General features: G+C 41.4%; 1 protein-coding gene across 5 annotated transcripts in view; it reads right to left on the reverse strand.

Annotated features, from left to right (window-relative positions):
• SERGEF (secretion regulating guanine nucleotide exchange factor) overlaps window positions 1-27,435 on the reverse strand; it is a 142,656-nt gene that overhangs the window by 14,568 nt on the left and 100,653 nt on the right. The gene's annotated exons all lie outside the window — the stretch shown is intronic.

A 27,435-nucleotide genomic window follows, 5' to 3' on the forward strand; every position in this document is an offset into this window, starting at 1 on the left:
TAAAGTTTATAGTTTAAAGCAGACAGACCTTGCCCCAGCTGCCCAGCCCAATTTGCTTTACAAACTTGCTGTCAGGAGACATCGAGCTTTTTGAAAAATAAGATGCTTCCCAGGCAAAATCAGAAACCCACTGAGATTTCAACTGTCCCCTGAATCTTTAAACAATTTTGAACATACTCATGGCAACCTGATCTTCCAAAATGTCATCTATGCACAGAAAGCTCAGAATGTTGTGCACCTAACAAAACCTTCTATAGCAAGATGATGAGCTCTGCATTAGGAGGCCTTTCAGTAAGCACCACGATGTGCCTTCCTAGTTTTACTGCATCTTTAGTACCTAGTTCATTCAAATATACACCAAAGGGACTTCCTAATCAGCTACCTGATGGACTGCTACCAATTTCTGCATGAGAATGCCTATTATTATGGAGGAAAAACATCACAATGGAGTTATTTCTTGGGAAATGGGAATTATTCTTATGTTTAAGTAGTAGCTATTGTTTAGAACACTTTAAAGCACTGTGTTGAAATATGGTTTGAATAATTTCAGTTGCTCTGATATTCAACACCTTCTCTCCTAGCCAGCATGTCTTGCTGAAAGGTTGCTCATGGAACTGTTTACTTTCCAGCATGAAAGGTTATCCTTTTCAGAAATTTCTTAGGAAATCCTTCTAATTAATTAGTCTACAGTTCCCACAGCACTTTCTTTTTTTTTTTAATTAGGTGTTGTGGATTTTTTGGCTTGGTTGGGGTTTTTTATTTGTTTTAGAAAGCTCCCAAAGCTCTCTCAGGCAGAAATATTTCTTGCTCTCTCTGCAAGAGATGCTTTTGCTACTGAGAAATTTTTTTTGCTCTCCAGGGGACAATTAAACAATGACAACATTGTATTCAGCCCAAAGCATAATTCTATTTCTGAAGGTTTCATTTGACTAACATGATACTGACCACAACTTCCCCTCTGCAAGGCAATGTAAGTCAAGTTCAGCCTCCTGTCAGCGTGCACTGGCTCGACCCAAGTCCCAGGAGGTGCAAAAACTACTTAGCTAGCAATGTGATTAGGTAACCAGTTCTCCTCCAGGCTGACTACATGGATGGATTCAAAGCTACTTCTCCGACTGGTAACCAGCAAAGGTCTTAACAGGATTTAAGAAGCAAAGGCAAGCCTTGATGGGAAAGGCAAAGGGGACCAATTGCTTATCCTTGAAATGAGAAAAGCCACGAAGAAAAAGGTTTGAGTGCAACTGAAAGCAAAACCCTGAGTCATGACTAATTCCTTCATTTCCAGCTGTTTCCACTACTGATGCTTTGCTCCTTTTAGCCATGTGACTTTAAACTTTCTCATTACAGAGGGAGAATTACCCTGCACAAAGCAAAAATATCATCCTCCTTCCTGAGCTCTGAGGGGATCTGGTCAGACCTTCCCTCTGACAAATGGCAGAAACCATCACAAGAAGCAGCAGACAGCAGGGGACTAAACCTGAGTGCTGCATTACTGGCTAAAGGCTACTCACTGACCATGCTCTTTCTACACTTTCCCACCTCATTTTAACTACTTTAGCTATTTTAGATTGTTATCTCTTTAGCCCAAGGGTCTACTACATGGTCTGACCTCACCTTGAGCCCATGGATGTCGTGTAATGAACATAAATAACGAAAAACTCTAAAAATCTCTGCTGTATTTAATCATCCATGGGGTTAGATTCACGGTGCTCTGTAAATCTGGAACTTGAAAAAAGAAGTGAATAAAAACCCTGAAGTGAAGGTGTTATTTGGTTCATCTGTGTATGTAGAATAAATTTGAAAAAATGAACAGTCACATTCAACATGAGACACCATGCACTTAACTAACCTTTCTCAAATGGTGACTGATAAGAAACAAACCCATATTACTTTATTCAGTTATGAAAAGAACTTAAGGAAGGAATCATTAAGGCAAAGGTGACTTTTTTAGGCCTGCTTTAAAGAGTGATTTCCTGGGAAAATGCTTCTCAGTGCCTTTTTTTTTTCCATCTACAGTCCAGGAACATTTGACTATCCCAGGGAACATTATAAAAGTTCACAGTTTACAGCAGTAATTCACACAACATCCTTAAATTAATGACCATTCAGGACAGAGAAAAGAAAACACAGAGTGAAAGCAGAACTCAGTTAAGTAAGTTCAGTACAGAGAAGCCATGCTGAAAGCCATCTGAGGGCTCCTGAATGCATATGGGATCTGTTGAGACAAAAAGCTATTCCTAGGTGTCAGCATTGATTTCCACATTTGTGCTGTACAGGCCCTGAGGATTAAGTTAAGCACTGAATTCCGGAGTCAGGAGAACAGCAGCATCCTGGGAGCGTGACATTTCTGCCTCTGTGGAGGGCTACGACTCACAGAGCTGTAAAAGGCAACTTAGTCCTTTTTTTATGGAGCAAATATCATCTATGAACTGAAATTATTTTTAATTCATTTTGGTACTCATTTCTTCTCTTCCATTTTCTGTGTCCAGTGCCTCTTTTCCCCCAAGAAGATGGCTTTTGTCCGCTCTCCCTGCTGTCCTCATCCACGCAGCATTTCTGCAGACCTCTGCGTGAAGACAGCATTAGCTGCAAGGATATCAGTGCAACAGAGAATCTGCTCTCTGCCTGCTCACCAGCAGTGTCTCTTTCAATCTTTCTCTGCCAATAAAGGATTTTGGGGGATTGCAGGAGGTTTACTTTCTGTGCAGGAGGCTAAGAGCTGCACCGTGTAACTATAGCGACAACTACTGTGAAAGCTCTCGATTTCTATTGACACGCCTCGCAACACCCCGTGGAAAAAATGATACAATTAGAGAAATAGAAAATTAAACATCCTAAAGGCCAAAGGAAAATATTGTGGTGATCTGCATCTTTATGCATTGTTTAAATACTTCCTCATGGTAATTTGCTTCTTTTACTGTGTAGTGGTAACATTAAAATAGCATTTTAAAATTCGCAGTTTGAATGGTGATTTAAGCCTCCACAACGCCAAAACAGAAGATACACTTGCAATCAGCTCAGAAAACACTGTAGCATATTGCTGTATTTGACAAAGATTCATCACTGGGAAAATGACACTCCATAAACCGAGAGAAGAATAAGGGTGCACACATTTTTTCATAGAGAGTAACAAACATTTGTATAGGGATATATTGAATTATTCATCTCTTACAGACAAGACAAAAGACGCATCTTTCTAAAAGGTATTTCTCTATCCAAAGGATATGCATTTAAAAGGATTTTCCTGTGCTCACAGCAGCTGAGAACTGTGTGAAAATGATGAGATGCTTTGTCCCAGTCTTAAGAGTTCTATGACTTGATAGACAAGTTTGACATTCCAAATCCAACAGAACAGTTTCAAGCTCGCAGCAAAATATGAATATGCTGCAGTCTGAAATTGCCTCAAATATCCTGGAAAGTTACCAAATCGCTTACGCTGAGCTTGAAAATGCCACCTCTAAATGTGCTTCCAAGGCCATGATCCACAGTGCTGGAAAATTGATCCCTGCTAATGGCCACCATTTATAGCCTTAACCTTTACTACATTGCTTCGGTTCTCTCCAACAGCTTAAACAATATTAATCAAAAACACTTCCAAAGATTTTAACAATTACCACCAGACCGAGAACTAGACCTGCAAAAACCTCGACCTTATTGACAGAGGGGATTTGCATGGTCGCAGGAATTGCCAGTTTTGCAGTCAAGGAATGGGACCAAAACACATTATCCCAGTTGCCAGGTCTCATTTCCTGCTCTGCTGTCATGATTTATTTCTCTAAAAAAGCACAATAATCACAACTACTTTTATTTTAATCATCATCCAAAACAAAAATATTTAATAGCAAGGTTTAGGGAAAATACTGAGCTGTTAATATAGCTCTTCTCAATCTAATACTCTTGCAGTACACAATGCAATCCAGGCAGCCTGGAAAGGATGAAAATGATGTGTTGCTATGGAAACAGGAAGGCACATGTTTAGGTTGTTCATCCCTGAAGAGCTGCCCCACCAATATCTTTAAAGTCTGATAATAAAATTTTAATCTATGATTAGAATAAAGTGAATTTCACCTCCTGTTGGACACCAGAATCTTGGTTTACATGCTGTCAAGCTCTTTTAATGTTCCCTGCATCCAACTATGCCCTACAACATTAAGAATGAATTTATGCACAAACAGAATGTCAGCATGCACTTTTCTAGTTCAGCTACTTAAAATTATAATTTCATGCAGCAATAGATACCAGCTTCCCAATTTAAAACCCTGTGTATGCAGGAAGATGCTTTTTAATTTATTAATTGATATGCCATACCTCCCCCTTCAAAAAAAACAAACCATACCAACTCAACAAATCAAGTCTTTGGTTATTACTGGCTTAAGACCATCAACCAGGGATACGCCCATCCAGAATGGGACAACCAGCCCAGTGCCAGTGTTGTCACTCACCAGACACCCTAAACATCTACTATTTCCTAGAAATTATAGCTTCCATCTTACCATGACATACCTGCAGACAGATCTTTCAAAACACTGGGGCTGATGAAGTAAAAATGCATTTCCAGACAGCCAAACAGAAAACAGGCCAAGTTATTTGCTGGCAAAACTCCACTTATTTCACTATTATCATAGCAGAGCATCTGGCTCCAAACATGCAGCCATTAATTATCTGTACAGTTAACTATGTCAGTACACTTCCTTGTTATTATACTGGGAAATCAATAAGGCAGACTTGGTTAACACTATTACTAATCTATTAAATCGTGCTTTATAAATAACTAAGTACAACGTTAAGACTACCAGTACAGTAATAAACAGTTAACAAGCTCTGTATTCTGGGTCACAAACCAGTAAAGCAAAGCTGAAAAGACAAGAAATCCATACTGTGAACAAACAGGTGCATTTTTTTTTTTTAATGTAGTTGTGGTTTAACTCAGCAGGCAACGAAACACCACACAGCCATTCCCTCACTGTCCCCCAGTGGGATGGGAAAGCGCACTGGAAAAAGGTAAAACTTGTGGGTTGAGATAAAGACAGTTTGATAGGACAAAAAAAGGAGGAAAGAACAATAATGATATAAGAATACACAAAAACAAGTGATGCACAATACAACTGCTCACCACCCCCCAGCTGATGCCCAGCCAGTCCCCGAGCAGCAGCAGCTCCCCTCCCAGGTTTTTGTTCAGAATGATGCCATAGGTATGGAATATCCTTGTGGCCAGTTTGGGTTGGCTGTCCTGGCCATGTCCCCTCCCAGTTCCTTGTGCCCCCTCTCCCAGCCTACTCACAACAACTAAACCATCAGTGTGTTACCAACATTTTTCTCATCTGAAATCCAAAACACAGCACTTCACCAGCTACTAGAAGAAAATTCACTATCTCAGCTGAAACCAGGACAAGAGTCATACATTATAAATTATTATCTTAAAATTTTAATCAATTTCCATTCATATACAATATTCCTTTGTTTCAGTATTCCTGGTAGAAGGACTCCAGTGGTCCATTCAGACAAGTCATTCAGGAAGAAAACCAACTCTCAGACCTACCAACCATAAATCTACTGCACTCAGATCTTGAATCAGAATATTAGAAGTGCCAATGTCAGAAGAGATATGAGTGACAGAAGGAACAATATGTCCTTTAGAGAGGCCAGACTTATCTGGTTTCAGCTTCAGAGATATTGAGTAGGGGTGATTTTCCACACTCTGCTCCCAGAACATACCAGCACTTTCAAGAATATGGCAGTCTCTCTATCCTCTGTTATATTTAGGATTGAAGTTTTCTAAAAAAACCCTGACACTAATCTCCTGATCAACTGTACAAGATTTTTAAGGTGTTGGTTATTTTTAAATAAACTTGAAATACACTGATTTCCTCCAACAACACTCCCATTTCCTTTTCCTGGCTTTGTAATTAACATGAAGACATAATAACTGCAGGTACAGCCCTCCCCCAAACCAGGATCCCACTGTGTAAGCATTACGCAGTAGCTATATTTTTTTTTCCCCTAAGGTATCTACTGTGATATTTTAAAAGATTTATTTGCTTACAGCTAAACAGATGATATTTACTCACATTACAAAACTCCTGTCATACAACTCCAGCATTATTTAACCACCTTCTCTTAGGAGCCATACCGAGGACAGCAGGTCAGGACAGTCACACGCTGTCTGGAAAGGCTCGCACAAAGTACACACACGTTGTCCCTTCTGCAACCACGCAAAAATAACCTGAACAAAATCATTATCCAGTTTCATCTGCACTATAATATACAACCAAATTTCAGAGTATTTTCCTAAATAAGTACAGTCATTTACCCCTTCAGCAACAAAAACCAGGATCTCAGCAATACAGCAGTTCCCCTTGGCTCAGAAGGTCAATATGACAGTGCTTCATTCCTGTTACTTTTTAAGGGCTTGGCTGCTGCCTGGGCATCTGCACTGGCTACCCAACTATTTCTAAATGTCCTTCCATCCAGGCATCTGTCTCTCCAAAATTTTGGAGACAAACAGCTTACGGGAAAGTGAGAATGACATAGTGACATTTGGAGTACAGTGCCCCCAGCCTCCCTTCCTCATGAAGGTTCATTTTAGTCATGACACTTTAGCTAATTCATATGACTTTTATTGCCTAAAAGCCAGTGTGGCCTCACTACTCTCCTTTTTTCCATGTCTGTATTTTAAACCCAACTTATTGTTCAGAACTTTTCATGGATCCCAGGTAAGGACAGCTTCAGGACATGGAATAATTTAGTCTGGGCCTCCGGAGATCGTCTGCTTAACGTCTCTGCTTGAGTGCCTACCACTACAACTACTCCCATGCCTTGAAATTTCTACACTGCTATCTTACACCTTGCACCAGGCACAGTATCCAGAGAGACTGCTGGATGCAACTGGGTACTTTGAGGCAGTTTAAGGTTTGCTCATCTCAACCAAATTTCCCATTTTTCCAAACTTGTAGGATCTTGCTTTTCCTCCACTGGCACTTCTCTCCAGACAATAGTCCTCATTCTTCTCTGAGAAACTCAATGTCACTCTACAAAAAAAATCCTGTGTAGTAGCCAGCTCCAAAACTGCGTAATTTCCAAAAAGAGTTGGATTTTCAGGTCTTTTTTTTTCTTTACTCTAAAAAGCACACATAAAGCTAATTTCTGCAGATGGAGTAAAATGTACCACGTGAATGAGGCAGATTGGCTTTCTCATTGGACACTGAGGGGTTGCTATGATTCAGACGTTATGCTTTAATATTTAAATTTCCACAAGCTGCAGATATGCTGATATAAGAACAAACGTCAGAAGGCTGATCTATTCTGAGATCCATCTCACAAAAAGGTCGACAACACACTCTGAAATCAGGTTCTGTTTCTGTCTATTGGAATTTGACAGATTTCAGTCACTTGAGTAAGAAAAGATTGCCAAAGAGAAATCCAACACTATGGTGCAGCTTTCAAACACTCATGAGGAGACACTATACTGTCATTTCCTTTGTCCTTAGTGGAAGATGTAAGAAATAGTAAATGGCTTTGTTTATATACATTGGGCCCCTTGGTCCTCGTTTTTATTTCCAAAGTCCACTTTTTACACAGATTCACATTTATTTACTGCTTGAATTTTGCAATAGTACCATGCCACTTGACCCCACAGGAAATTTACTCTGCAGTGTTATTTTTTGCCTTCTCTAAAATTCGGCAGACCTGTCAAACTGGGAGATTTCACAAGCTCCCTTATAGCTCAGGGCATCAGAACCACAAGGCCTCAAGGTGTTTGGGCTTGGTTTGGTTTTGGGGGTGGTTATTTTTCCTTTCTTTCTTGATGACAGAAACCTTTATGCTGATTCCAGCCCTAAATACTGCCTCCTGAGCAGTGCGACAACTGGGAAAAACAAGATCTACAGTGTCAGCCACTTACATGTGTTCTCACGTAGTCACCATCTGTTTGGTAGTCCCAGAAGTCAGCAGCTCATATCACAAAAAGCACTGTCATATTAAGCACCCTGCTGACACAGAGACCACGGAGTGAGGGACCGAGCTTGCTGGCTGCTGAGCCATCAGGTTATGGCCTCAAAATGTAGCACACAGAACCACTAAATTATAGTCCTTCAAGGTCTTGTCGTCCTCCTCCTCCCACCTACAGACTTCATATTGATAATGAAACTGCTGCAGCTCACATTGTGTAAGTTTGCTAAATAATTGTAATTTTACAAACTTGCAGGTCTGCAAATGTCTCTTATTGCAAGATACGTTGAGAGGACGAAAAAACCACTGAAGCAAAGGTTACAAAGGTTACAGTCCTTGTCAAAATAAGCCATTTGTCCGTCACTCAGTAAAGTGCCTAAGGGTTAAGTGAGTTAAACAGGGCTGGGGAATCATTTTGAAAGGCTGAAAGGATTGTCTCCAGGGCTCCTAGGGAGGAACAATCCAAAACTCTGCTGGATGGTAGGATGCAGTTTGCACAGCTTAACTGGCCTAAGCACAGGTGAGTGGGGAAGCTCTGGCCTTGGTATCTCATCCATTTCCAAGGGCTTAAACAACACACTGAGCACTCACGACCATGTTGCTTAAGCTCTAATACTGAGAGAAAAAAAATCTTCATGTCCAACCTGATGCCATGATGATTTTTTGCCTTTTCTTTTATACCTTTTTATAACTTCTGTATTCTTAGTGGTTTTTAGCCTACATTCTTAGACGTATTTGTCAAGCTAGGAGACTAAACATCTTAGAAGCCTCGTAGTTAGGGATCAGAAAGCCCCAGACCCCAAGGTCCTCTCCAGAACACATTTTGTAAACTAAGATAGAACCATCCAGGGGAAGGTCCCTTGGGGAGGGGGGCTCACTCAAGCCTCTCATTGGGGAATCTTTGATAGATATGCTAATTAGTAAAACCTATAATGTTATACCACATCTATTGTGGGGCGCATTGCAGTGGGCATTTTCAGTGCATTCGACCTGGACGTGGTGCACCTAAGGATCCTTAAAATAAATACAAAGGTAAAACCTCTTTTTCTCTTCTAACCGTGTTTGATTCTTGATTTTAAGACCAGGAAAAGGCATCAAACCTATCATTACATGATCATAACGTGTGGTCCTAGTGAAGGACTTGGGACTGTGACCTCCAAAACACAGTAAGAAAAATTTCTGTCATCTCCAACAGGAAAAGGAACAAGCTCAAAAGGGATGACCTGCTCATTCTTACATATAAACACACATATACAAAACATGTAAGTATAGGCTTAAATCAAAATATGGACATATCAAACCATTACTCCTTGGTATAACATCGTATTTGCCTTAAAAGAAACTAGAAATTCTTCACATCTATGTTATTTTGTGATATTTTAGGCTAAATCTTATTGTGTCAACGTGTTTCCCAGGAACAAGAGATCCTGACAACCTCCAGCTTCATGCTTGGGTTGATCTTGCCAGCAGAGATGATGATGATGTAGCATTTGCATTCCATAATTCCCTTCAGCAGATAAGTAGATTTCTGTTCTTACAGAAATACTGCAATTACTTTTATGCTATGTATACATATGCATTTTTTCGAAGGCTGGTTCTGAAACACTTAAATCTGCTCATAAATGTAGAATGAAATTTTTTCTAGGCTCGCAGTTCCTTTTCTAGCAACTACTATTTGAAAGCTGAATTGTGGAGTCTCCTTCTTCCCTTCTCCCTTTCCAGCCCCATAAAGAGAGCGTGGCAGAGCACTCTGCTCATGGAGGTATTACTGAATGTAATTGTTTCAGTAACAAGAAGCTTGTTTCCCAAAAAGAGTAGCCCAGCAACAGAAGCGTCGGCATGGAGACACAAGCAGAGAATCCTGGAAAAGCCTCCAAGATTGTTCTGCCAAGTTACACACTTTGATCACTGAGCTCTCAGCTCCCAAGATGACCATGACAGCAAACACTTCATGCAGTCCCAATCTATTGCAACCTAAAGGTCACATCAGAACAGTACTAAGAATATTTCTCTCTTGGCAGTACCAAAAGGGCCCCTGATGGGAATACCAGACACTGGCCTGCCCTATGTTTCCAACACCCTGTTATTCAATACATTGAATAACAATGGCAAAGCTGGTAATTAGTAATTGAGAATCCACTTCCTTGTTAATACAGCAAGAAAGCCACTGCACTTCACACTGACACAAGGGCTGGGCTGCCAAGGGGATCAGGCCAGGTGGAGCCCACCAGAGGAACTGGGTCATGTTCCTCCAGAAGGCAGCCCTTTGACACAAGGTCTGGCACTGCCTCAGGCACTGGCCTGCCCTCCACACACTGCTGCATTCCCCTAAGGTAAACCCAGCCTTGTTCTTGGAACTGCTTTCTGGGCTACACAGAGAAACACCATCAGAGACTGCCAAACCCAAAGGAGATGAGGCCACCCAAGGGTAGGCAGCCATGGACACTGCAGGATTAGGGGCAGAGCAGCGACACACTTGGACCTCCCTGGCTGGAGAGAGACACTCACAGGACCGACTGTGAGCAAGAAGCAGTTTAACAGTGCAGTATCAGCTCAGAGCAGCAGCAGCAGATGAGCAGCCTTCCTTCACACCGCAGGGGATCAGAGATAATTCAGAAAACTGAGACAAATTCAATTTAATACAGCAAATTAAAGGGAAACCAAGAGGAAAAAAATGGGTCAATCTGGTATGCACATGGCATTCCCATTGACAAAACAAGTAGACAACAAGATTTTTACATTTCAGAGGTCTCCAGAAATGAGCAGCACCCAGAAGCTCAGCAGATGGCCTTGAAAAACGGCCTGTTCACTTCAGAATCCCAGTGGGAGCTGAGCCCTTTCAAAATAACTGGAACAGTCTCTAGCTATCAAGCAACCACCAGCAAAGGAGGTGAACTTGCTTTCACAGCATTTCCTCTGGTTCATTCCAAGTTTTCCCTGCTCATTTGTGTATTTCCAATTAAAATACCATTCTTATTTTCCTAACTGGTCCCCCAGTTAGCAGCAGGAGACAAAAAGAGTAGAAACAAAAGCTCTCAGTAATACAGTCTCAGAAATGCATCCGAAGGTGCAGCTCCAGGCCTCTGACACAGCAGCACGGAACAAGCGGCTGCTTCCCCTGACGTTCCAAGGACAGGGGGGCACACTGGGCTGTGCATTTGTATTCCCTGCCACCGCCTCGGCCTGGCCTTTCTCCTTGCTCCCCCAAGCACAGACATCATCTCATCATTGGAGAGATGACTTGTGAGCAAACGGCATTGCAGCCTGCACTGCCTGGGCACGGAGCCCAAGGTGAGGGAAACAACACGGAGCAAAGCTACTCGGACACCAGACATGTTCAGCTCTTGACATGCCTGGCTGTCAAGACACACACTCTGCTGCTCTAAGGAGGCACCAGCAGATGATAATGCTGCTGCAGCCTCCAGAAACACCCTTTGTCTCTCCTGTGTATATAGTGCCAGAGTGAAAGCTCATTTTCACTTTCCAAAAAAAAAAAAAAGAAGGAAGAGAAACAGATGTATTCATAGCAAAATATTTTCCTGTGCCCACTGCAAATCTGGTATCTCCCACTGACCACGGATACAGAAAAGAAAGTATCTGGGAGAGAGAAAATAAGTCTTTGCTAACAGTCTAATTTTCATTTGGAAGTGAAGAGAGCCCTCGTTGAGCAAAAAGACTGAGGAGATAAAAATCAGAGGTGGTGAAAGCGCATTCATAAAGGGCATGAGGAAAAGGGGGGAGGAAATCAATCACACGAACAGGCAAGATCAAATGGCAGCATACCAGTAGCAGCCGTATTTCCTTGGGAAAAAAAGCTGCAGGATGAAGAGGCAGCACAGCACCATGCTGTGAGGAGTGCTGCTCTCCTCACCCACTGCATAGAGAGAGTTGTTCTTTCTCCATAGCAACAAGATACTTAAAAGCCAATCTGGAGACTGAAGACAGGCTCAAAAACAAAACACAACATGTATCGATTTATTATCTCTATTTTAAGCCTCAGCTGGGAAGTACACAGGATAGCATTTGTTTAGCCCGAGGAAGCATCTTCATGGAAAGCTCTCTCCTCCCTTTCTACCTCCCTGCCTCAGAAGTGACCCTCGGTGTGAAACAAACTGTGGCACTTTACACGTCCCCTGCTCTTAGCTAATGCCAAAGACATCAGGCACAAACACAGCCCGAGGTGCTCGTAGCTGAAGCCTATCCACTGCTGCCTTTTGCAGGGACTGCAGGGAGGCATCCATACCTCCAAACTCTTCTTACAGGACTCTGGGAGCGGAGAGGAAGGAGGAGTTGCAGCCTTTTGCTGCAAAAAACAAACAAACAAAAAAAAAACCCAACAAACATAATAATAAACAAACAAAACTCCCAAACTTGCTGTTTAGTAGTTACCAGCTCAAGTCACCGATTGCAAGGACTCAGGATATGCTCGTATCTTGTCCTTGAAGTCTGCCTATACCTTGGCTTGGAAACAGCTCTGCTCAGGCACCTGAATGACTTCAATAAAGCCATTATGCTGACTGCACTGGCAGGGCTCTGCTACCATTACAGACCTCACCTCCTCCTCAAAGGCACTGACGGAGCCTGCACAGCACATTCTAGAATGCACCAGGATTATCTAAGAAGCCCTTCAAGTTTTGGGTGAATGGAGTGTGCCCAAAAAGCTGCAGAGCAGCTGGGGTTTCAGTCCTGGCCTTGCTTCAGCTTAGCTGCTGGGGTGAGCTTCCCCTACTCCCCCCCTTCCTGCAAAGGATGAGCACGCAGCAGGATCAGAGCTACCCAGAATGAACACAGCTGAACACAACAGTGAGCAGCACTGTCTGTGCTCAGCCAGGAGTGCTTCACAAACAGCGGGGCACACAGGGGTAGTGCAAACAAGGCCACCCTGGAGCAGCCGCTGTCCCTCGGGGCGTGATGGCATTGCAGGCTGCCGAGGACAGGGCAGTGCAGAGAGGTAAAGTGTATACACAGCACCTAAGCAGGGAGGTTTTTGCCCAGTGGAAAAGCAGGAACATGCTGAGGGTTTGGAAGTGCAAGCTAAGAGTCTTAACTGGCACCGAATACTGGAGAACTGGTGGGAATTGGGCACAAGGTGGCAAACAGAACAAATGCAGAAAGCTGTTGATTGTGTACAAGCATGCCAAAAATACAGTCCGGTGTGCCAATTTCGTTTGTTCTAAAGTCTCCTTCACCACAAAATGTTACTGTTTGAAGGACCACAGAACATTCAGGAGGAAGGAAAAGCCTAGTTTAAGATTATCCAAAGATGCATTTCCAGTGTCTGCCATGGAAGCCATCATTTGAATTTCACATTAGTATTAAACATAGTTCTAGTTTAGATTCACCCATGAGTCATAAGTTTTAAAAAAAAAAAAGCACTGTACTCAGCAACTTTGCCTTGGCTCAGCACTATTATCTTACAGACTTCATCTGTACATCTGCTAAATCAAGAACTCCAGAAAAAAATCCAATCCACATACACTAAACATCCATCTGTCTATTTCTCCTACAGCTAATGTATATTTTAGATCTAAAATAAAGAAACTTTCAATCGGCCAATCCTTAACCACTATATTTATTATGGGTCTTGATTTTTCATTTCCTCATGAAACATTTTATTCAAGAACAAAATACTAATTTTCAAGCCACTGAGTCAATATACTGTTACTTTTGGAAAAAAATTACTTTATCTTACTACGAAATATTTCTAAAAGAGCTGCATGGAAAGAATAAGAGTAATATTCATCTGCAGAGATTATGAAGTAGAAGGAAAAGCATGAATCAGCTTGTCCTCATAAAAACACATTTGCTAACCAAAGTCTGTTTCCTACACAATTAGTTACAAGTGCAGAAATATTTCTTTTAGTAAGTGGTTTCGAAGGTTGCCAGGAGCAAATCTCTGTGGATGCATACAAAGTTGTTCTGGTTTTTCCTGCATTGGTTACCTTACTGAACTCAAAATGGAAGCACTCAAAGAGCTTTTTAGGGGCTGAGGGAGCAACACAGCTAAAATATATGAAATATATGGCACTTTTTCTCCCCCCCCCCCCCCCCCCCCAATAACCAGAATGGAAAATAACAATATTTATGAGTGTTTAGCTCAGAGCTTACAGCAGCTCCAGAAAAGCCCTGCTTCCTATGTAGCCAAGTTTTACCCCAGCTTTGGCTTCAGCCTCAGCCAGCCCCAGGTCCCTCCCACAGCGAGCCAGGTTGGGGGTGGCACTGTGACCAGACATGGCATTTTGCATCGAGCCCTCTCAAAGCTGATGTCACTCCCTCATGAATTTCCAGCACAGAACAAAAAAGTCACAAGGCACAGGCTGTAAATCACAAGGGCTTAGTTGTTCCATCTTAGGAAGTTAATTATCCTGATGATGTTATCTTAATTAAATGGTAGCTAATCTAAGTTTATATTTAAGCCTGAAATGTGAATATATTTTAAAAACTCTTGATGATAGCAAATCTGAAGAGACAGAGGAAGGAAAGGAAAAATACCAGAGAAAGTAGGGTTGGTTGAATTGCACAAGCAACCATATTTCTAAATCGAGGCAATTATAGCTCAGGTTTCTTCCTTTAGGGTTGTCTAGGTGAATCAGATTTCTAAGGGGAAAATGTGAGGGTCTCCAAGCAAAAGTTGAAACCAGATACGCAAAATATAAATGATAAAATTGGTAGTCTAAGAAAAAAACCCAGCATCTGAAGTCAGAGGTTAGCAGAGAATCTTTGAAGAGTCCTGCTGTGTGATTAGTTATTTACACTTTTCTAGCTCACTGAAAACAGTGGTGGTCTTGTAAAAAATTTACAGCTATCTAGCAAGGTGCCATGCATACAAGCCAGCAGCCACTTGAGAGAGTTTATGGGCAATGATAACCTTTCCAAAGAAGGAAGAAAGAAAGAAAAAAAAAAAAAAAAAAAAGGTAGACATTTAAGAAATTGTTCCTTTTTCTTCAAGGACAAGGGAAATTTAATGTGGCCAGCAGAGAAAAAGCAAAAACCAGGAATTATAGCTGTAATTGAACAGAGAGGACTCTACTAAAGGCTGATACCAACATCTCAGCATCTGAACAGTGAGAGACACTAGATGTCCTAATCCTTCAATCCATACTCCTCCAACACCATTCCTATTTGTTTCCTACCCAAATCCCCTCAAATTGAGACGTCTTTTGTCCTTTATATCTGAAGGATTTAGCTAAAGCAATTACCCTCAAATATTACCACAAGGAAAGGTAAAACATAACCATCTTTCCCTTTTCCAGGCTGATTTCTACCTGAACACCTAATTTTGCAACCAACAGGCTCAACTTTGGCTCCCCTCTTACAGGCAGATGGGCTGTTCACAGTCTCCTTTCCTTCTGAGCAGAGCTGGAAGACCCTATACCCTCACATGCCTATCAGTAATCTGCACTGAGTTTTACAAGGTCACATCCTGCGTCACTCTAAATTGAATTCCAGCCTTCCAATCAGGGAAGCAAATGCACATATAACCTTTGCAAGCAATTAAGTGTACTGCCCTTGCTAACTTTGGTGATTTCTCTGGTACTTGAATCTCAAGAATTTAGTAATTACTTCTGCTGGCCTTTGTTCTGCCATGAGGTTGAGACAGCGAGTTTCACTTTCAATGTGTGTCAGAATTGGTTATCAAAAAAGAAGTCCCTTTTACAGAGAGATTCAATAAAAACAATCATGCTCCTGCTTTTCTCTTTCAGCAGTGCCGAAAAACCTTTACAAAAGTAAGATCTGGCTTCTGTGACCTCCACACTCATTGATCCTTTTGTCAATCTTGTTTGCTAGCTTCCTTATTCCCATTTTAGACAGGTCTGAGTTTGCCTTTGGATATTAAGGAATTTATGGAAAGTATTTCTTTACATTCAAGGATGATGTCCAAGTGGAAAATTTGATCTTTGAATCTAGACAAAAATAATTCTACAATGCTCTGGAACACCTTATCAACACACACCACCATAATGAGGCCCACAGACAGAGGATAAGATAACAAGGGACAGATGTTTGCCTTGGTACAAACTGTTTTAAATCCGAGCTAGAAAAAGTTAGGCTTTACACTGAAGTACCCAAAGAAGTGCACTTAACCCTTATAGAAATACTCCAACTAAAGTCAGCAATTAAGGGTTTGCAAAAACAAGTATCATTTCAAAATGAAAACCAGAAAAGGGAGATTCAAAATCATGTAATCTCTTTATGGGCCATGTAAGATATTACCTTACTGTTAAATTACATTACTCCATGAAGCTAACTGGAACAGTAAAGAAGAAAAGCTGTTGTCCACCAGGTGTATCATACTAGTAAGCAAGCCACACTGAGAGTGCAAAACATGCAATTTATAAAACAGAAGGACAAATCTCTTCATCTTCACTAGCCTCTCTGAAAACAAATACCATAACTAAACACAGGAAAGGGAATTAGAATGCAGGATGCTACAAATGCTTAAAAATTAAGCCCACCTCTATGAGGAAGTGTGATGGAGAGATATGACTTGTGTTGAGCCACATGTGTGCATGAAAGGCAGTACAAAAAGAAATGCCTGATTTGAGTTCAGGATTAGCTGCAGCCAGAGTCAAATGAGCATTTAAAAGATGAATACGTTATTCCTGGGGAGACTTAGTAAAGGATTACAGCTTTAGAACACACCCCTCCTGCCCTCTGAAATCAGGTATCTCCATTGCCCATTATTAACTCTTACAACCGAAAACTGAGGGATTCCCAGAGCTGTTAGTCACTTTTGGGAAAAATGACCTGATGAAAGAATAAAAGAAGCCAAATGCAGCTTGTAAATAGGGAGCTATTTGTGATGTTAGTGTTATCACATTCTGTTTTCTTGTTATTCTCATCCAGTCAAAGATATTATCTCCAGTTAAGGAGGAGTATTTGGTTTTGGGGATACAGCAACATGCAGTCATCTTAGATAAGTATTTGAGATCTCTAAAAACCTTGGAGCTTCTTCTAGAAGCTTGCACTGGGTTCTTGGACCATTAGCTTGCTGGATGAACACAACTGAAGCTGTACAAGAAGGTGCAGTACAAGAGAGAAAAGGCCAGTCCCAGTTAAATGGTGATGATCAATATGCTGTGGCTGCTAACCTCCCAAGAGAAAGATGTGTGGAAGAGTAGGAAATGCTGCTAAGTCTCAGATACAGCTAAAATATTTAGGTTCACATAAAGAAAATCAGTGGCAAGACTGAGTGCAATTACAGAGCAGACACTCATTGTTAATGCCCTGCAAGCATTAACTTGGAATATTTCATTATTACCACTACATGCTGCCTCTCAGACACTGAGCTTTTGTCAATTCAAGGACATGTTGCTTATTCCAGCTGACTTGAAGGCAATTCTCATCTCTCCCTCTTTTCTCCTCCAAACACTTGCAGGACAGAGTGAAAGGCAACACTGAGTTAAATCTTCATCATTTTTGTTGACTGGGTTCTTCATGAAAATTGCATGGAACCCATAACACAGGCATTTGAAAGTGTGCTGCAGCCCCAGTTTAAAAACTAAAAGCATGGGAGAGGACAAAGCTGTAACTGTTACAGATTGAAACACAATAATGAATATCTAAAATCCAAAATGAGCATAGAGTCAGTGGGCTCCCACATCAGCAACACACCACTGCTTGGCCTACCCAAAGTTCGCAAATGAATTTCTTACAGATTTCAAACCTGTCTGTAGAGATGCAGAGATGCTCACAAGTGGTCACCACAAGGAGAGAGTTTAATAGTGTAGTCTCATTTTTCATGGTATATTTTGTTCCTGCCACCCTACAATTTTAACAACTAAAAATCTACGGTCATTTTAGGTAACAGTCTGAGCTCCTCCGTGGTCTTCCTCCCTTTGGTTCTCTTATCACTCTACCTAAGTTCCCATGATGAAGTAAGCTCTGCCTTGAGTTTTGGGAACACAAGATCAGAGGTGTCACCATTCTGGCCTCACCACTGAGCACCACTGGCTGCAATCCAGCCCTCCTGGAGCAGTCAGCATGTGGTTTGTGTGTTCCTACCTGCCTAAGAAGAGCGGCATTCCTGTGCCTGCAGTTTTCCTGGAGAGAAATCCACTAATAGCAGCACTAAACTACCAAAACATGTAGCTTTGGCCAGGAACTTCAACAAAGGAAAAGAAAAGGGAGCAGAAATAGGAGTTCTTTCTAAAACATATCATTTAGAGCATGGAGAAGGGGGTTTTGGAGTTTTTTTTCTTTAGTTTTAAAATAAAGGTTAACAACTTATTTTGGAGTGTTAAGAAGACAGATCGTAGCAGAAATGCCAATTAAAAAAAAACAACAAACAAAACATGATAAATCTGACTTACCTCCCACAAACACAAAGCAAACTGTCATTAAGCTATCCCTCTATGCACAGGAATTGAAGTCAAGCCCAGTCTCTCTCCTTTTTTCACACAGGATTAGGTGATAAATTATCCAGAAACAATCCAAAAGAGCTCCAAAACTACTCCTTACATGGCAGATAGTTTTGAAGGCTCCATTCTGTCATTGATTTTGGCAGTTGTGAACATAATCTGTCCCACTTTTCCATATCACTTTTCTTTACAGTACTCCAACTTTGAGGGGGTGCAGCTCTCCTAACATCGTAACAAACCTTGGAAGTTAGGGCACTATGCCAAGGCCTACATTTTTACCATTTCTACAGATTCCCCAGGATGATGATATTAAGAAAAAAAAGCCTCATAAGCAGTCCAAAATTACAGACAGCTTCCAACTGAATAAATATTAAAAAAAGAACTGACATCAAAAGTTACTCAACAGGAGGGAGCTGTATCTAGTGACATGCTGCAGTTGCAGTGAAGAGGAGGAAGTTAACTAAACTTCTGCTATCCTTGGTGCTGACTCACCACATTCTGGCTGCAGGATACGACATCCTGAAAGATGCTCGAGTTTCTAGAGACCTCCCTAATGCAGTCAAGTGTCTCACTGCACAAATACGTTGCCTAGAACTGAGACAAAAATGTGAGTTCTCAAGTCCTTAAGATTGTGGCTGATATCCTGCAGGGTGTCAAGACTGCTATTTGGAGAAGAGTGGAAAATAACAGACATGAAACAGGGCTTTCTGTTGTTAAGGACCAATTCTGGTTGTATCAAGACTGAGCTACAGAATATGATGAATTTGTCCAACTTCCTCATCTTCTGTCTTCCCTGGACTGATTACTAACATCCTTCTCCTTCACCCCAAACCAGCAATAAAACACTTCTCAGCAAACAAACAGCCAGAGGCCTGGGTAACAGAGGCAGCAGCTGGGAACAGGAGGCACATGTGCCCCTTGCTGCTATGTTCCAGCATTGCTCCAAGCCAGAGGCATCAAGGGGTGACAGGGACCTTGTGTTGCAAGGAAGATCTCAGCTCAGGTTATACAGAGAAAAGACAGTCAGGAACAAAAGAGTATTCATTTATAATGAAGCCAAATGAATGCTTAAAAAAAAAAAAAACAAAAAAAGAAAACCTCATATCCTAGATCTCACAAATTCGAGCCTTCTTTATGTGTATGTACACATCTGTATTTGTAAGTTATATGCATACATAGAGATAGATTCATAAACAGGCTAAATATATTCCCCCAAAGAAGATTTGACATTTCCAGCCTTAATCCTGTCACCCAGAACAGACCAATTTGCACGATCTTCAAGGCCAGCTGCTGGGTTCATCTGCTGAAACTAACTTCACATGATACATTTATTTGCTGGGAGGACAATACTGTTTTGACTCAAACTTACCCTGATTAGCCCTATGCCAGTGAAAGTCATTGCTCTGTTTGTTCAAATTAGTACGCCTCCTAAATTATGGAGAGAAGGTCACTTTACAGACCCTGGAGTGGGAAGAAGCTCTGGACAAAAATAGGATGGCACTGTCATGGTATTTATCAGCCAGGTTCAGATCAGTTTCATCTTTAATGTCTCTGATATATTTTGCTATCTAAGTACTTGATTACCAAGGTAAAGCTTATTTAATCCACCTGAAAAGAAAATTATAAATACTACAGATCCTCAGATGACTTTAGAAACAAAGCAATATAAAAATCTCACCCTTTCCACTACAAAGTTTATTCTTATTTATAATAAGCTATCCACAGACATCATATACACAGAAATAATCATATTTCACTAGACAGCTCTCTATACAGTCAGCATCCACAGAGTGATTGACAGAGAAGCACGGGCAATTATTCCCATTTTGGAGAGCAGATGTAAATTAGAGTTTGACATTAGATACGTATCAGTATTGTAAAAGTAGAGAAAAAATAAACCATGTAAGAGACCAATAATTACAAGCCAGACAGCAGGAAAAATGCTTCCTACCAAGGCTCCTGCTCGTCACATCCATATGTTTATAGGAGGGTAAGAGTTACCTCATTCACCTTCTTTCCTCACAAGACCTTTTTTTTGTATTACACAGTCAGAGATTATTCGCACAGAAAACACAAGAAGTAACATTGGGAGTGTCAGAGCCTACAGGCAAGAGCAGATTTGTCAAAATATCACAGCAGCCTTTTCTGCCACAAAGCCGACGTGGGGATTCACCCACCCCATCTGCTGCACAATTCCAGGATGAGGGGTCAGCATTGAGCCAAAACTGAGGGGGAGAGAAGGGATGACATAGTCCTCACTCTGTAGTCTTTAACAGCTCTGCCTTCTACTTGCAGACACAAAACCTGAAGGTGGGGGCTAAGAAAGAAAATGAAGAACATGAGGTTTTCCCTACACACTCTTTTTTTCCTCACTTTAAGGAGAATGCTTGAGAATTAAATGAATTCCTAATAGCTGCATCCAACACCACTGCTCCTACGGACCCAGGGCCCATCCAGAGGCTGCTGCCCTCTGGCTGGAAGGGCCAGCAAGGCCACTGAGGTTCTGCTGAGCTGCCTTCCAGGGGCTGCACCATTTCCTGGAACAGTATCCTTAGATGCAGACAGTGGTGGTATTATATGCTTCCTGAAATGCTGCTTCTCCATGCAGCTAAAAGCATTAAGATCCTTGAAGAGAGGAGTGTTTGCAGACCATACTGTTTGCAAGCTGTCCAGGAAATGAGTCTTTCCTATGAAAAAAGCCAGCGTTCAAACTAAAAGCCAAGATGTTCAGGATATCTCCCTAAGTCATCTAATTTCTTACAAATGTTACCTACCCTTACCTCCCACTGACCTCTCATTCTACAAATGTAGTTACAATGCTGAGTGCTTTATACACATCTAAAGTGTTTCAGAAACAAGTGTCTGTCTCATTCTTCACCCTCTAATTAAAAAAGAGGGTTTCTAGTTCCCTACCACTGTTTTGAAAATCATAACATGGAACATGGCATATATTGCAGCAAGAAGAAATCTTCTGGTGTTCAAGTAATGAGCACAAAACCTAAGCTATTTCAGCCTAAGTGAACTTTTCTGCAGTTTGTAAAACCATAGTATGAAAAATACCAATATCAAAAGGGAGGGCTGAGCCTCCCTAACATTATCATGTATTTAATTTTGGATGATAAGAACATCCCTAGGAAAATCTCATTCAGTAATGAAATCTAAAATGAAAAATGACCACCCAGAAGTAAAAGTAGTCATACACAATTAATGAATTCATTCAGCCAGCCAATAAATCAAACAGCAAACCAGACTCTCTTAATCATGCAAAGAAACATTTTTCAGTGCTTCTTTTACTGTACTTTGCTCAAGGCCTACATTACCAATTGGTTGTTTCTTTAATTCTTAACCATTTACAATATAATGTTATTTTAAATTTAAGTGTCATCCAAGAACACTGTGTAAGAACATCCTATTCTTTCCAGGTTTCTAATCCTCAAAGAAATTAATATCAGAAAATTTACTTTATGGGTTGAAAAAGCCTGTGAGCATTCAGCAAGTTATTAGTGCACAGATAGCTATAACTTTCCAGAAAGCATCCTAGCTCTTCCCTTTTTGGGTAAAACTTCATACAAACAGATGTCAGACATGAAGAAAGTTATCACTGCCTGAAGCTTTCACACTCTCTTTCCATCAGGGATTCAAAGGGTTTACCCTTGGGATACAGACAAGAATAACTTCTTAAAGTTTTGTCAAAGGTGTTTTGAAAATTTTCACTTACTATTCAGTTTTTCTGTGCAACAATGGACTAAATTAAACAGTAACTCTGTAAAAGCTCAAAGCAAGACACTATTGAGAAAAGCAAGAACAGCTTCACTGAAGCCTGAAAAACCACATCAAACTTCTTTGCCTTTCAGTTGCACGTGTCTCTTTTCCCCAAAGCTCATCTACTAACTCCCAATAGTTCTCTCATCTCCCTCCAGATTTCCCAAAAAATTTAGGAACAACCAGATCATGCTTCTGTTGAACTTTGCAAATGGATGCTTCAACGCAGGAGCTACATGTGCTCTTCACAGAAACCCATCATCAAATTTATGCGAAAGAGGCAGAAGCCAAGACTGTGCTCCTACTAAGGCTGGATTCTCTGCAAGCTCCAAACAATGGTCACACTCAAAACTTTTGAAATCAAAGAGGCCACTGAAGGACAAAGCTGCCTGACAGTCCCTGATATTCTCACTTCTACCACACTCTTTCATGCCGAAATCATGTTTATTGGTTTGCTTTTTACCCTTTGGATACGACTTCCACACACCTGTGACCTAAACTAGCAGCAACTGAGCACAAAGGACTGTGCTGATTCTCCAGGCTCTTTCCAACAGCAGGGTCTAGATTGTGCCAACTTCTACTGCCAGCTTGGTACTGACAGGTCACACAAATTTCTCTCTTCCAAATTTCCACTTTCTCAAGGAGGGCAGTGAAGACAGCCCCAACAAGGTGACTCATCAGCAAAACCCTGCCTCCAATTACCATTATTGCAGCTATGATTCCTGAGTGAGCCTATTAATCGAAGTCTCTGCACAGTAGAGACCTTTAATTTTACAGAAATCCTTTCAAGTCACCTTCAAATCTGGCAATAAAACCAATTTTCCTCCTCCCAAATAGTTCTAACATTAGCCAAGACCTGCCCTGTGTGCAACAAAATGCACAGGAACTCTCTCAGTTGTAACTGATACACCATTTCTCAGCCAAATTTTCACAACGTGGTTTCCACCTGCACACATGAGACTGCCGTGATCAGGTCTTTAGCCCACACTCACCCAACATTCATCAGCACTCCATGACAGCACCTACAAACCCAAGCAGGAACATGGACCCTAATTCAAACTTCTCCTGGGAGGAGGGTGAACAGCAGCTTGGAGAGTTGTGCCTGGCTGCTGCTAGCTCTTCTTGGCCCTGCAGATCAGCAGAGCAGTAGGCAGGAGAGTAGGAAGAGCCCACTAAAGGACACAGTACTACTTTTGTAAAAAACAAACAAACAAACAAACAAAACAAAACAAAACAAAAACAAAAATACCTAACATCCTCAATTCACCTGGCCCTGTACCAGAACAGTAGGAATTAAAGTGATGAAGCATGATGAAATAGAATGGAGGGCAGGGGGGGTATGCAAGGATACCCCAACCTCCAACAATGATAATTTTATTAAACACTTTATGTTAAGCAAGTCAGAAAGCTTGCTGCACCACTAGAGCCTGCCCTGTAAATTTTGAATTTCTTAGCTTAGACACAGCAAGAAACAAGTTCTGAGGGTCCTCTCAGGACACTTGACTTTGCTGGGAGGACACAGTCTGCTGCCCTTTGCAGCTCACCTGTTTCTTACACAGGCTGCCTCCTTCAGGCAATACACCAAGGAGTGACAGGCAACACCAGAAACACTTCTTTGCAGGCATTGCTTTGCCGTAAGAAGAGTCAGAGCCTAAAGGAAGAACAGAGATACATTTTGTACCTTCCAGCTAGCATATTAATTTTGCAGGTCCTGTCACGCTACTAACAATGCTCAGAATCCCTTGCTTATGCCACCCAGTGGGGCTGTGCTTCCTCTCTCTTCTGACAATCCATTCCCCGTGGCCACACCACAGTGGGAAGGGACAGGTCATGGGCATCACAGTACACACAGACAGTCCCTACACAAAAGAGCTGAAAAAGCAGCAAAAATGGGAGAGACACGGGGACAAAAATTATCTGTGATTTGACATCAAACTCATTCCTGGCATTCCTGCTGAACTGCTACTGGGTAACACAGGCAGATTTCTGTGCCTCAGTTTTCTTCATTGCTCAAATGTGTGTGCGTGAATATAAAGCAAGAGGGAAAAAAAGGCTGTTGAAGTATGAACTGGCTTTGGACATCCCCAGTGTGAAAATCCTGTGTTTTCCACCTCTGGATTACAAACACATTCTTCAAGTAAACTTTGGAGCTACTTGTTTTGGGAAGTCCTTGAGCTGAAAGAGGCCTGGGATTTTCAGTGATGACAATTGTGTTTTTTCACTCCTAGGTTTTTGGCTGGAAATATATCTAGAATACAGAAAGCCAGGATTTTCCTTTTGATCAGCACACAGTCAGACCAAACTACATGGCTGCTCCTGCACTTCTCCAGGCCAAGGCCAGTCCAGAAATTACCCACAAAACCCTTACTTTGGAAAGATTAGACTAAAAGCTTAGAGATGATGAATATTTATCCTTTCCCTTGAAGATCTGATGGAGATCATGCATCATCATCCCCATTTTTCAAATGAAAAAGGGGAGGGACACATGATGGAGGACATTTACCTCATGTCAGCTAAAACACCAGTGACAGCAGCAGGAACAGGATCTACTTCTCCCATATCTGAGCCTACTGGTTGTCCAAGTGTTGATTAAATAATCAGAATAGACACATAGCATTGTCACAGAATCACTGGTGACTTTCCCACCAGACCTTCCACTGTCATGCTGTCACATGCTGCAGCTCATGTCTCCCCTCCAGGCTCATGCCCCCACAACAAGCACAAAATAAATGCTGGAGCAAGGCACTGTAAAACATTGCACAGTGTTTTACAGATCTGTGATACCTGCACCAAACATGAGGTCACAGGAGAGAAAGAGAGCCATCTTCCCAGCTCAGTGTTTTGGCACAAAGTGGTTTTTCATTCAGTCATGCTGAGAAAACACAAGGAAATACAGAAAAGCAAGAGTTTTCAAAAATCAATTAAAATAAATTAGCTCATAATGGAGTGAAAAATGTTTCCCTCTAAATAGGAAACCATCATTAAATGCTAGAAGCAGAAGGATGCTCCCAGTTACCTTTGAGTGCAAGTTATCCACTTTATGGTATTTAAGGACTAGAGCACAGCACGCCAGATATGGGACAGGCCAGTAATCTATGGGGTGGGGGAAGACAGAGAGGCTAAACTGCAGCCTTCCAAGCTCCTAAGAAGAAAAACTTCGAGTATCTGTGGATTTCTCTCCTTGCATGCCTAATAAATGAGCTTCTGGCCTGGTGTGCTCCGCTCACCTGAGCTGACCCCACAAGTGTGCAGTGAACAGGCTGTGAACTGTCATGAAATTCCAGCTCCCACGATGAGCACGGTGGACAGAAACACCAAAGGATTAAGTTTATATTCGATGCTATTGTCAAGCTATCTTTTGCAAAAACAGGTTAATGAGAAAAAAAAAAAAACAAACACAAAATCACTGGCCTTTTCTTTAGAAAGGAAAGTGCAGGGCAGTGTATTCATACTAAAGGATGTCCTTTAGAAGCACATTAAACTGCACTGATGATGGAACACAAACAAAAGCTCCCTCAAGTTTCTTAGAGTGTTGCTGAAAATAACTCAACTGTATTGATCCCATTGGAAGTCTTTTTGTACTTTTCCCATGGCTCTTTCTTGGTTATCTGAGGTGTGCAGTGCTTATTTGCAATACAGAAACACACCTTCTATGTAGAAAAATACAGAAGTTAGAAATCAAATTACTTACCAGTTTATTAACTTTTTTATATTAGAGGATGATTCATAACAAACTTGCAATCTTACAAAAATAAGAAGGGCCAAGGACAGTCTGATTTTGCAATTTTTATGCCAGTGATCAATGTTTAGCTTACTTTCTTTTTAAACATGATATCAAAGTGATATTATGCAAGGACTTTTAAGCACTTTAAAAACTTTGCTAGATGATATTTCATCATGGTCCTAACCAGACCATGAAAATTAAACACATTTTGCTAGAAGGGATATAAGATAAGGGAAAGTTTAAGGGCATTTCTCCCCCATGTCCTACACCCATATCTGAGCTTCACTGTGCACTGCAGGGCAGGAATGGGCAAATGAGCACCAGCACAGGCATGTAATTCACACAGCATTAAGCAGCCCCGGGGGAGATATCTGCTTAGTTCCAAAGCAGGAGAACTGGGCATCCCAGTGCGTCTCACCAGGGCTCATTAGGGCTCATTAACTCCTGGAGATAGCTCCAGCAACTGTACTTCTCACATAGTGTGACACACTGATACCCATGCAGCTACAGCCAGGAGTGGAGACCACTTGCTTCCTGCTAAGCATTCTTTTTCCAGGGTAAAAAAAAATAGCTTTAGGGCCAAAGTTGTTGTTTTTCAGCTGTTTATATGGTGTGAAGACACACTGCTCCATGACTAGAGCTTATGGGTACTTTGCCACACTGGTAATTAACAGCAGGGTTAGTTTATACAGGCACAAACTGGCAAGAGGCATTTTCCAAGTTTGCTCTGAAAGAGAATTTCAAGGAGACCAAAGAAGTGCAGAAATGCAGAAGTCAAGTAGCATAATACTAAAAAGAGACTTGGACTGCTCTGTGTCATAAGAACTGGCTGAACAGATCCTTTGCAAGCTTCCTGCAAGAGCCCAGAGACTCAAAGGAACAGGATAAAGCTGTGTTTCATCTTTGCCATCCTGAGAGGAAGAAGCTAAATCTCATCTGCATAAATCACTGAGAAAGCAAACTGGAAACAGAAGCAAGCTAAAAAAGCACATAAGAACAGCCAGTAGAGTGGAAGGGAAAAACACAGCAAGAACAACTTGTCACATGGACAACACTGCAAAATAAAATCTCCAGCAGTACTAAGACCAGCTTTGAGCAATGGCTTCAAAACACCCTGCTCCCTAGTTGGCTTTGCCTTCCATGAATCCCTAAGCAAAGTAGTTACTTATATTCTTTCTTCACTAAAATATAACTTAGTACTTTCCTATGATTGCTTCACAATAAAAAAAACCTCTTAACACTAATCATGTGACAGCACTGACTCCATCACAGAGCTTTGACACTGGAGAACAAAAACATGCCCCACAAGTGGAAGGGAAGACTGTTCATTTATCAGTCTGCACTACCACATCCCCTGACCTATTTTATTACTAAAAATAGTCCCTCTTAGGTCACTGCTGCAAATTGAATTCTGCTGCTTCATTGCCCACTGCAATCTCACAGAACTGCATGCTGCCTACACACAAAACACTAAGTAGGTTAACTTATTCACTGCCAGGGATGCAGCCAGTCTTCTCATATGGATAAAAAGACACAGACAATTTTCCCTAAAATGACTGAAGTGTTTCTTGCATTGCAGTCAAAAGTCCAAGCCCCATTATTTATATTGCATCATGAATATAAATGCCTGGCTTCCAATTT

Source organism: Aphelocoma coerulescens, chromosome 5 (assembly GCF_041296385.1).
Source record: "Aphelocoma coerulescens isolate FSJ_1873_10779 chromosome 5, UR_Acoe_1.0, whole genome shotgun sequence".
Classification (NCBI taxonomy): Eukaryota; Metazoa; Chordata; class Aves; order Passeriformes; family Corvidae; genus Aphelocoma; species Aphelocoma coerulescens.